Source organism: Nomascus leucogenys, chromosome 1a (genome assembly GCF_006542625.1).
Source record: "Nomascus leucogenys isolate Asia chromosome 1a, Asia_NLE_v1, whole genome shotgun sequence".
In the NCBI taxonomy this organism is placed as follows: Eukaryota; Metazoa; Chordata; class Mammalia; order Primates; family Hylobatidae; genus Nomascus; species Nomascus leucogenys.
In genome coordinates this window covers 77,448,284-77,457,947 of record NC_044381.1, presented here as the reverse complement: position 1 = coordinate 77,457,947, position 9,664 = coordinate 77,448,284, and the positions used below count along the sequence as shown (strand labels likewise).

At 37.6% G+C, this 9,664-nt stretch overlaps 1 pseudogene across 1 annotated transcript; it reads right to left on the bottom strand.

Annotated features, from left to right (window-relative positions):
• Positions 1-5,183: 5,183 nt before the first annotated feature.
• On the bottom strand, positions 5,184-5,849 carry LOC100582258 (annotated as a pseudogene). Its single transcript, XR_004030892.1, has one exon. The product of XR_004030892.1 is annotated as a high mobility group protein B3 pseudogene (transcript).
• Between the last annotated feature and the right edge of the window lie 3,815 nt (positions 5,850-9,664).

Genomic DNA, 9,664 nt, shown 5'->3' with positions numbered 1-9,664 from the left:
CCAGGAGTGCAAGGATGGTTCAACATCTGCAAATCAATAAATGTCATACATCACATCAACAGAATGAAGGACAAAAACCATCTAAATGGATGCGGAAAAAGCTTTTGATAAAATTTAGCATTCCTAAAATCTCTTAATAAATTAGGTATAGGATGAAAGTACCCATATATAGGTAATCAATGCTGTATATGAAAAACCCATAGCTAACATCTTACTGAATAGAGAAAAGATGGTAGCTTTTCTTCTAACAACTGGAACAGGACAAGGATGCCCACTCTAACTACACTCATTCAACATAACACTGGAAGTCCTAGCCAGAGAAATTAGGCAAGAAAAAGAAATAAAGGGCATCCACAACGAAAAGGAGGATGTCAAATTGTCCCTTTTTGCAGATGACATGATCTTATATACACAAAAACCTAAAGACTATATCAAAAAATTCCTAGAACTGATAAACGAATTTAGTAAAGTGCCAGGATACAAAATTCAGTAGCATTTCTACACATGAACAACAAACTAGTTGAAAAGGAAATCAGGAAGGCAATCCAATTTGCAATAGCTACAGAAAATAATAAAATATTTAGGAGTAAATTTAACCAAAAAAGGTAAAAGACCTCTACAAGGAAAACTACAAAACACTGATGGAAGAAATTGAAGAGGATATAAACAAATGGAAAGACGTCCATGCTCATGGGTTAGAAGAATTAATATTGTTAAAATGACCATATCCCCCAAAGAAATCAAGTGGTTCAATGCAGTTTCTAGCAAAATATCAATGACATTTTTCAAAGAAATAAGAAAAAAATCCTAAAATTTGTATGGAGCCAAAAAAGACCCCAAATAGCCAAAGCAATCCTGTCCTAAAAGAACAAAGTTGGTGGTGTCACACTACCAGACCTCAAAATATGCTATAAAGCTGTAGTAATCAAAACAGCATGGTGTGGCATAAAAACAGACACATTGACCAACTAAACAGAACCCAGAAACCAGAAATTAATCGATCTATCTATAGTCAACTGATTTATGACAAATGTGCCAAGAACACTGGGGGAAAGGACAGTCTCTTCAATAAATAGTGCCAGGAAAACTGGATATCCATATGTAGAAGAATGAAATAGACCCCCACCTCTTACTCTATATGAAAATCAAAATGAATCACACACCTAAATGTAAGACCTCAAATGACAAAACTACTAGAGGAACACAAGGGAAATGCTTTAGGACATTGGCCTGGGAAAAGACTTTATGAATAAGACCTCAAAAATACAAGGAACAAAAGCAAAAATAAACCAGTGGGATTATGGCAAACTAAAATGTTCTGCATAGCAAAAGAAACAATCAGCGGAATGAAGAGGCAACCTGTTGAAGGGGAGAAAATATTTGTGAACTACTCATCTGGCAGAGGATTAATATCTAGAATATAAAAGGAGCGGAAACATCTCAACAGCAAAAACATCAAACAATCCAATTAAAAAATGGGCAAATGATGTGAACAGACATTTATTAGGAGACAACAAATGGCCAACAAATATATGAAAAAATGCTCAACATCACTAATCATCAGGGAAATGCAAACCGAAATCACAATGAGGTATCATCTCACCCCAGTTAGGATGGCTATTATAAAAAAGACAAAAAATAACAAATGCTGGTGAGAATGAGGAGAAAAGGGAATTCTTATACACTGTTGGTGAACATGCAAGCTAGTACAGCCACTATGGAGGATAGTATGGAGGACTCTAAAACACTACAAATAGATACAACTAATTGATCACAACAAGTTACAGATTTCTTTGTTCTTTCTCCACTCACAACACTTCACTTAACAAGCCAAAAAACAAGGAAAATGTACAAATAGAACTACCATATGATCCAGTAACCCTACTACTGGGAATTTGTCCAAAGGCAAGAAATCATTATATTGGAGTCATTAGAATAAAATCTTGTAATTTGTGGCAACATTGGTAGAACTGGAGGACCATTATGTCAAATGAAGTAAGCCAGGATCCAAACATTAAACACTGCATGTTCTCATGCATATGTGAAAACTAAAAAATCTTGATCTCGTTCAAGTAAAAAGTAGAACAGAGAACACTAGAGGATGGAAAGGGGAGGGGAAAGAAAGGGATTGGAAGAGATTTGTTAAATGACACAAAATTACAGCTGGATAGAAGGAATAAGTTCTAGTGTTCTATACCACTATAGGATGAATATAGTTAATATATTTTGTATTTTCAAATAGCTAGAAGGAGGATATCAAATGTTCCTAACACAAAGAAATGATGTTTGAGGTGATGGATATACTAATTATTCCAATCTGATCAGCAGATATTATAGGTATCATATCACTATGTATCCCATTAATATATATAATTATTATTTGTTAACTAAAAGTGAAATAAAAATATATACAAAGAACTCTTATAAGTCAACAACTTAAAAATTCCCATTAAAAAGTTGTCAAAAGATCTGAACAGGCACTTCACCAAAGATATACAGATGGCAAATACACATATGAAAAAATGTCAACATTAAATTGCATTAGGGAATTGCAAATTAAAATGAAATACCACTACAAACCTATTAGAATGGCTTCAGTGCAAAACACTGACAACATCAAATGGTGATGAGAATGTGGAGCAATATTCATTGTTGGTGGTAATAGAAAATGGTATAGCCCCTTTGGAAGGCAGTTTCCTAACAAAGCCAAACATAGTCTTGCCATACAGTCCAGCAATTCTGCTCCTAGATATTTACCCAAATAATTTAAAAGTGTATATCCATACAAAAATCTGTACAAGGATGTTTACAGTAGCTTTATTCATAATTGCCAAAACTTGGAAACATCCAAGATGTCCTTCATAGGTGAATGGATAAACAAACCATGGTACATAAACACAATGGAATATTATTGAGTGATAAGAAGAAATGAGCTCTCAAACTATGAAAAGACATAGAGGAGCCTTAAGTATTTATTGCTAAGTGAAAGAAACTGTATGATACCAACTATGACATTCTGAAAAAGGCAAAACTATGAAGACAGTAAAAAGAGCAGTGGTTCCCAGGGATTTGAAGGTGGGAAGACAGGGATGAATAGATGGAGCACAGGGGATGTTTAGGGTAGTAAATCTATTATGAATGATAGATATATGTCATATATCTATCATAATGTCATTAAATATATACATTATATATGTCATATAATATATGTCATAATGTCATGTCATGTAACATGTCATGTAATATATGTCATAATACATTTGTCAAAACTCATAGAATGTACAACACACAGAGTAAATCCAAATATAATATATGGATTTTAGTTAATAATAATGTATCAATATAGATTCAACAACTGTAACAAATGTACTACTTGTGTACAAGATCTTACTAATAGGGGAGCTGAAAGTGGGGAACGTATAGGCGTGCAGGGGAAGAGAATATGGCAACTCTTTGTAATTTCGGTCCCATTTTTTTCTGTAAACCTAAAATGGCTCTAAGAAATAAAACTATCAATTTTTTTAATAGAAAAAAAAACCCAAACAAAAAATGCATATGTAGATCCAGCACATGGTAGGGAAATGGAGAAGTCATTGTACTTGGGAGCTTTTATTAAAGCTCTTTCCACCTGGAGGTCCTAGGGTCGATAGTGATAACCTGGAAGACACTAAAGAGGGAGGTGGTGCCAAAAGACAGGCCTCTGCCCACTCTATAAAGGTAGATAATTTTGTATTCAAAACTTTTGAGGGGAAAACTGCCAGTGCCTAGGAGACATCTTTAGAGAGGCAGGCCAAGGAGTTTGCTAAAGTCAGGTGGTTGAGAATCAAATCTGTTGACCTGAATTTGCCTCCACTGAAGAATACAAAGATATAAAGATGGCTGGGTGTGGTGATGCATGCCAGTAATCCTAGCAACTTGGGAGGCTCAGGTGGGAGGATTGCTTGAGCCCAAGAGCTCAAGGCCAGCCTGGGCAACACAGCAAGACCCTGTCTCTAAAAAATAAAATAAAGATAAAAGAGTGAGAAAGTCCTCAGGATTCCAACTACGGGATAAAGAGATGATATGAGATTATCAATTCCTTGGAGGCCTTTCAGCCACTTTCCAGAGATTGATGTGGACTTTCAGAACCAGAGAATCTACAAGCAAACATGAGGTTTGTGCTACTTTTATTATGGCAGCTAAAATCCTCTCTTCCTGATTTAAAAACTTGTTTTCACTAAGAAATACTTTTAAAATACATTTTGCTTTAGTAATTGATTTTATAAGTTTGCATATATTTATTATCCTTCATTCATCTCTTAGATAATTTTTTTAATGCTTCATGTTTAATAACTGATCCCTTTTCAACTCTTTTTTTTAAATGTAATACTGTTTATTTAACTTCAAAAATATTTCAGCATTCTAAACATACAAAAAAATAACAGAACGTTGCAAATCGTGTTTAAGTATAGGAGGTTCTTGAACTTTCATTGATGCAGTGATTCTTTGCTTTGCTGACAATGAAGAGTTCTACAGTTTGTTTAAAAACAAAGTTTAAAAACTACCGCACTTAAAAAAAAAATTCTCATGCCAGCTGACCCCGCTTTGTCCACAGCTAAGATGGCAGCAGAATGCTATGTCACTATATACAGAAACAAGACAACCTGAAGCTAAATGGATGCCCCCTGCAGAGTCAACAGGTCCAGCCTCACAGTGCACGCCCTGAGCTACAGCTTCTCCAAAGGCATCTTCCCCACATCCTCAACGCCGAGCAAGGAGCATCAAGAGTTTGTCTCGGTTGTTTGGTTCTTTTTACAAACTATAGATATATACAGTTGAAAACTCAGGATTTCTAGCCAATAACCATAGTTAACACCACCTTACAAATAAAAAAAAAAAATGCCAGAAACATCTTTAAATGCCTTGTCACACCAACAGCAAAGTGCACAGAGTGAGGAGAACATGAAGAGTGCCTTTTCATTTTAAAAATGTTTGGAAGTATGTACAACTTTGATACAGTTTCAGGGTGCTCCAGACACCCATGGCCACTTCATGTAAACCACTGACAATTTCTAGGGCACTTTGAGAGACTACAATATGATCGTGATCAAATTTTGTAATTAAACCTAATGAGGGCAACAGACACTTCTCGAATAAGAGATGTGTCAATTACGGCGCTCCCCTACTCTAAGTATTCACAAGGAGACAGATAAACAGTTTCTTTATTCATCCTCCTCCTCCTCCTCTTCTTCCTCCTCCTCTTCTTCATCTTCCTCTTCCACCTTTTTCCGGGCAACTTTAGCAGGACCCTTTGCACCATCAAACTTTCCTTTCGACTTATAGTCAGCAACATCCTTCTCATACTTCTCCTTCAGCTTTGCCGCCTTAGTGATGTAAGGCTGCTTTTCACTGTCATTTAAATTATTCCACATCTCACCCAGCTTTTTTGCCACGTCTCCAATAGAGATGCCGGGGTTTGTGGATTTGATCTTGGGGTGGAATTCTGAACAGAACAGGGAGAATCCAGACGGTGGCCTTTTGGGAGCATTAGGATCCTTCTTCTTCTTGCCTCCCTTAGCTGGTCCATAATCCTTCATTTCCTGATCATAGCGCACTTCATCTGCCTTTGCCATTTCATCAGATTTAGATTTCTCTTTCCTGGACATCGTCTTCCACCTCTCAGAGCACTTCTTGGAAAATTCTGCAAAATTGACAGGGACCTCTGGGTTTTTCTTCTTATGTTCTTCTCTGCACGTCTGCACAAAGAAGGCATAAGCGGACATCTTGCCCTTTGGTTTCTTGGGGTCACCTTTAGCCATCCTGACTGTATTGTTCGCTAGTCTGGGCAGCGCAGGGCATGAAGCGCGGCTCAGCCCTCCCCAGCCTCGCGCTACCTGCCTCCATGAGAGCCCCCTTTTCAACTCTTGAAAAAAAACTTCACATGTAAATAAAAGGATACACATCCAACACATTAGACTGATTACCTATTGGAGAAGGAAATGGGGGATAAAAAGGTTTAGAGAATTAAAACCAGAAATGACCTTGCATAGAACAGTTATTATGGTGTACCCTGATGAAAGAATGATTCCTTTAACTCTCTGCAAGGGTTTTTGAAAATTGTCAGCAATTGTCATTTGGGGAGGAGACTGGCATATCCGAATCTCTCAGGTGTGCTAGGGTGGAAAAAAGGCTGAAGAGGAATGAATTAGATGGTCTTTCCAACTATAGACGTGTTGAAGGTAGTTTGATGTAATGAAAAGAATACTGGATTGGGGGTCAGAAGTGAGTTCTTCTTAGGCTAGTGCAACAGCACAGGCAAGAAGAGATGAAAGCCTGACTTAGGCAGGTGACAGTGAGCCTGGAAGCAGGGGTGGGTGCAAGAGGCATGATGGAGGAACATTCATTCAGATAGGAGTATTGTTGGGTATGAGGGGAAAAGAAGAGGAAGAGATCAAGGATGACTGTGTAATTTCTGTTTTGGATGACTAGGAAGGTAGGGAAAATAGGCAGAGAGGGAACGTTGGGAGCAAGGAAAACTGAATTCACTTTGGTTGTTTTGAGGTTGAGGTGTGTGGAGGTCAGGAATGTGCAGCTCTCAAAATTCGCTGACTACGGTAGCTTGATTGACCAAAAACCCTAGGTACTGTTGCTCTCTGACATCCAGTGTGTCAATCAGGCCCATGCCACACCTTCCATGGGCTGCTCCTAGCCAGTGACTGGGTGTGGTAGGTATACTGATCAAGCTGTACAGATACATTTCCAAATTTCTTCCTTTAATCAGCAATATTGGCTTGAGGACTCTCCATCGACTTAGCTGAACCTTCTTAGAACTGCATAGCAATCTAAGGCTCTTTCACCCAACCCTCTATCCTTCCTTCTCTGTTGTGAATTTTTCTTTCTTTCTTTCTTTCTTTCTTTTTTTTTTTTGAGACAGCGTCTCACTCTGAAGCCCAGACTGGAGTGCAGTGGCATGATCTTGGCTCACTGCAGCCTCTGCCTCCCGGGTTCAAGCAATTCTCCCACCTCAGCCTCTTGAGTATCTGGGACTATAGGCGCACGCCACCAAGCCCGGCTAAGTTTTGTATTTTTAGTAGAGACGGGGTTTCACCATGTTGGCCAGGCTGGTCTCAAACTCCTGACTTCGAGTGATCTGCCCGCCTCAGCCTCCCAATGTGCTGGGATTACAGGCGTGAGCCACCCTGATGGGCCCTCTTATGTGGATTCTATCAAATTCACATATCCACCAGTTTGACAGCTATCCCTGCCTCATGGGCTTCCACCTCATTTTCCCTCGCCAGTGATAGCTCTAATTCATCTCTTGTATGTTTAATCCCGTCTACTTTTCAGACAACTCATACTAACACAAAGTGTTATTGAGACATCCATTTGAAGATGCCTAGCTGACAGTTACAAATAGAGGCTGAGTGTTAGAGATGTTATATCAATTCGAGTGCAAGTAATAGAAAAATCAAGTCAAAGTGGTCTAAATGGTAAGGAAATGTATAATCTCACTTAATAGGGAATACATAGATAGGGTGGTTTCCAGGCATGGTGTGATCAGGGCTTTAGCTCCATTTCTCTGAGACTGTATGTTCTCCCCAGCTGTGTGTGTGGACTTTGTCCTCAGGCAACCGTATCTATCAAAAGCCTGCTCACTCTTCCAGGCTCAGCTCAACTGTCTCTTACATTTGAGGCTTATGCACTCAACCCAGTTAGAAGCCATGTCCCAAACTTAAATCGAATTTGTACTATTTTATTTCACTTGTTAAGGTTAATTGTTTACATGGCTGTCTCCTCTCTTGACTGGAAGGGAAAGTAGAGACTGCATTAATTTTTATCCCCATTTAATACCTTGCATTTATTGGTACATAATGAACATTTATTCAATTCAATTTCTTGTCATTTCTTTGGATAGAGAAGTGGAAACAATCTGTGCTAGAATTTAACATTTCAAAATTATGCAGTAAAGGAAGTACATAGAAAAAATGTACCATTCATACATGGCATCTAGGCTCACTGGATAGTGCAACACCACACTGATGTTGATAAGCTGCAGGAAGATATAATGAGGCTGTGGGCAGATGGATCAAGTATAAGACTTGCAATTTGGGAATCATACATATGGCTAATGAGTTCCAAGCTGTGATTTCCGACATAGGGACAGGATTTAGGAGCCCATTTGGATTATTTCCAGAAGATTTTTACCTAATATGTTACCTCAGCCCAAAAACTAGATAAAAGCAAAAAGAGATAAAACCATGAATACAGAAGTGAAAAATAGTAACATCCTCATACTAAAAACTGGAAAAAAATTAGAGAATGTTATCCTACCTTTGTTCAAATTCCTGTTAGAATCTTGACTGCTTAATCCTAAGTAAAGATCTAGAAAAGGCTGTAAAGCTGTAAGATGATTAAGAGAATAAAAGAATTGCTGAGTAAGGATAGATTGACACCACAGATCATGGATATAGAAGTGCAAAATCTGAAAAAAATATAATCAAATTTTAAAAGGACCATTTGTTGAAAAAAAAAGACCATTTATATCTAATTCCAAAATACAAAAATCTGGGGGCACACTTCAGTATTTGACAAATCAATTTTAAAATAAATAAGAAGAAACAACTTACTTTAATAGGCAGCTGTTAAATTTAATACTCCAAGAGGCAATATAGGCTAACAATTGTAATTAATTCAAGGCTATTACAAAAAGAATAAAATATCTAGGAATACAGCTAATCAGGGAGGTGAATGATCTCTACAATGAGAATTATAAAACACTGCTCAAAGAAATCAGAGATGACACAAACAAATGAAAAAATATTCCATGCTCATGGATAGAAAGAATATCATTAAAATGGCTATATTGCCCAAAGCAATTTACAGATTCAATGCTATTCCTATCATTGTCCTACCAATGACATTCTTCACAGAACTAGAAAAAACTATTTTAAAATTCATATAGAACCAAAAAAGAGCCTGAATAGCCAAGGCAATTGTAAGCAAAAAGAACAAAGCTGTAGGCATCATGTTACCTGACTTCAAACTATACTACAGGGCTATAGTAACCAAAACAGCATGGCACCGGTATAAAAACAGACTCAGACCAATAGAGCAGAATAGAGAGCCCATAAATAAAGACTGCACACCTATAATCATCTGATCTTTGACAAAGCTGACAAAAACAAGCAGTGGAGAAAGGACTTTCTATTCAATAAATGGTGCTGGGATAACTGGCTAGCCACATGTTGAAGGTTGAAACAGGGCTCCTGTCTTACACCATATACAAAAATCAAGGATAGATTAAAGACCTAAATATAAAACCCAAAGGAAGACAACCTAGGCGATACCATTCTGGACATAGGAATGGGCAAAGATTTCATGACAAAGCTGCCAAAAGCAAATTGCAACAAAAGCAAAAATTGACAAATTGGACCTAATTAAACTTAAGAGCTTCTGCACAGCCAGACACCATCAATAGAGTAAACAGACAACCTACAGAATGGGATAAAATATTTGTAAACTGTGCATCTGACAAAAGTCTAACATCCAGCATCTATAAGGAACTTAAACACATTTACAAGAAAAAAACCAACACCATTAAAAAGTGGGCAAAGGACATGAACACTTTTCAAAAGAAGACATACATGCAGCCAACAAGCATATGAAAGAAACTCAGCACCACTGA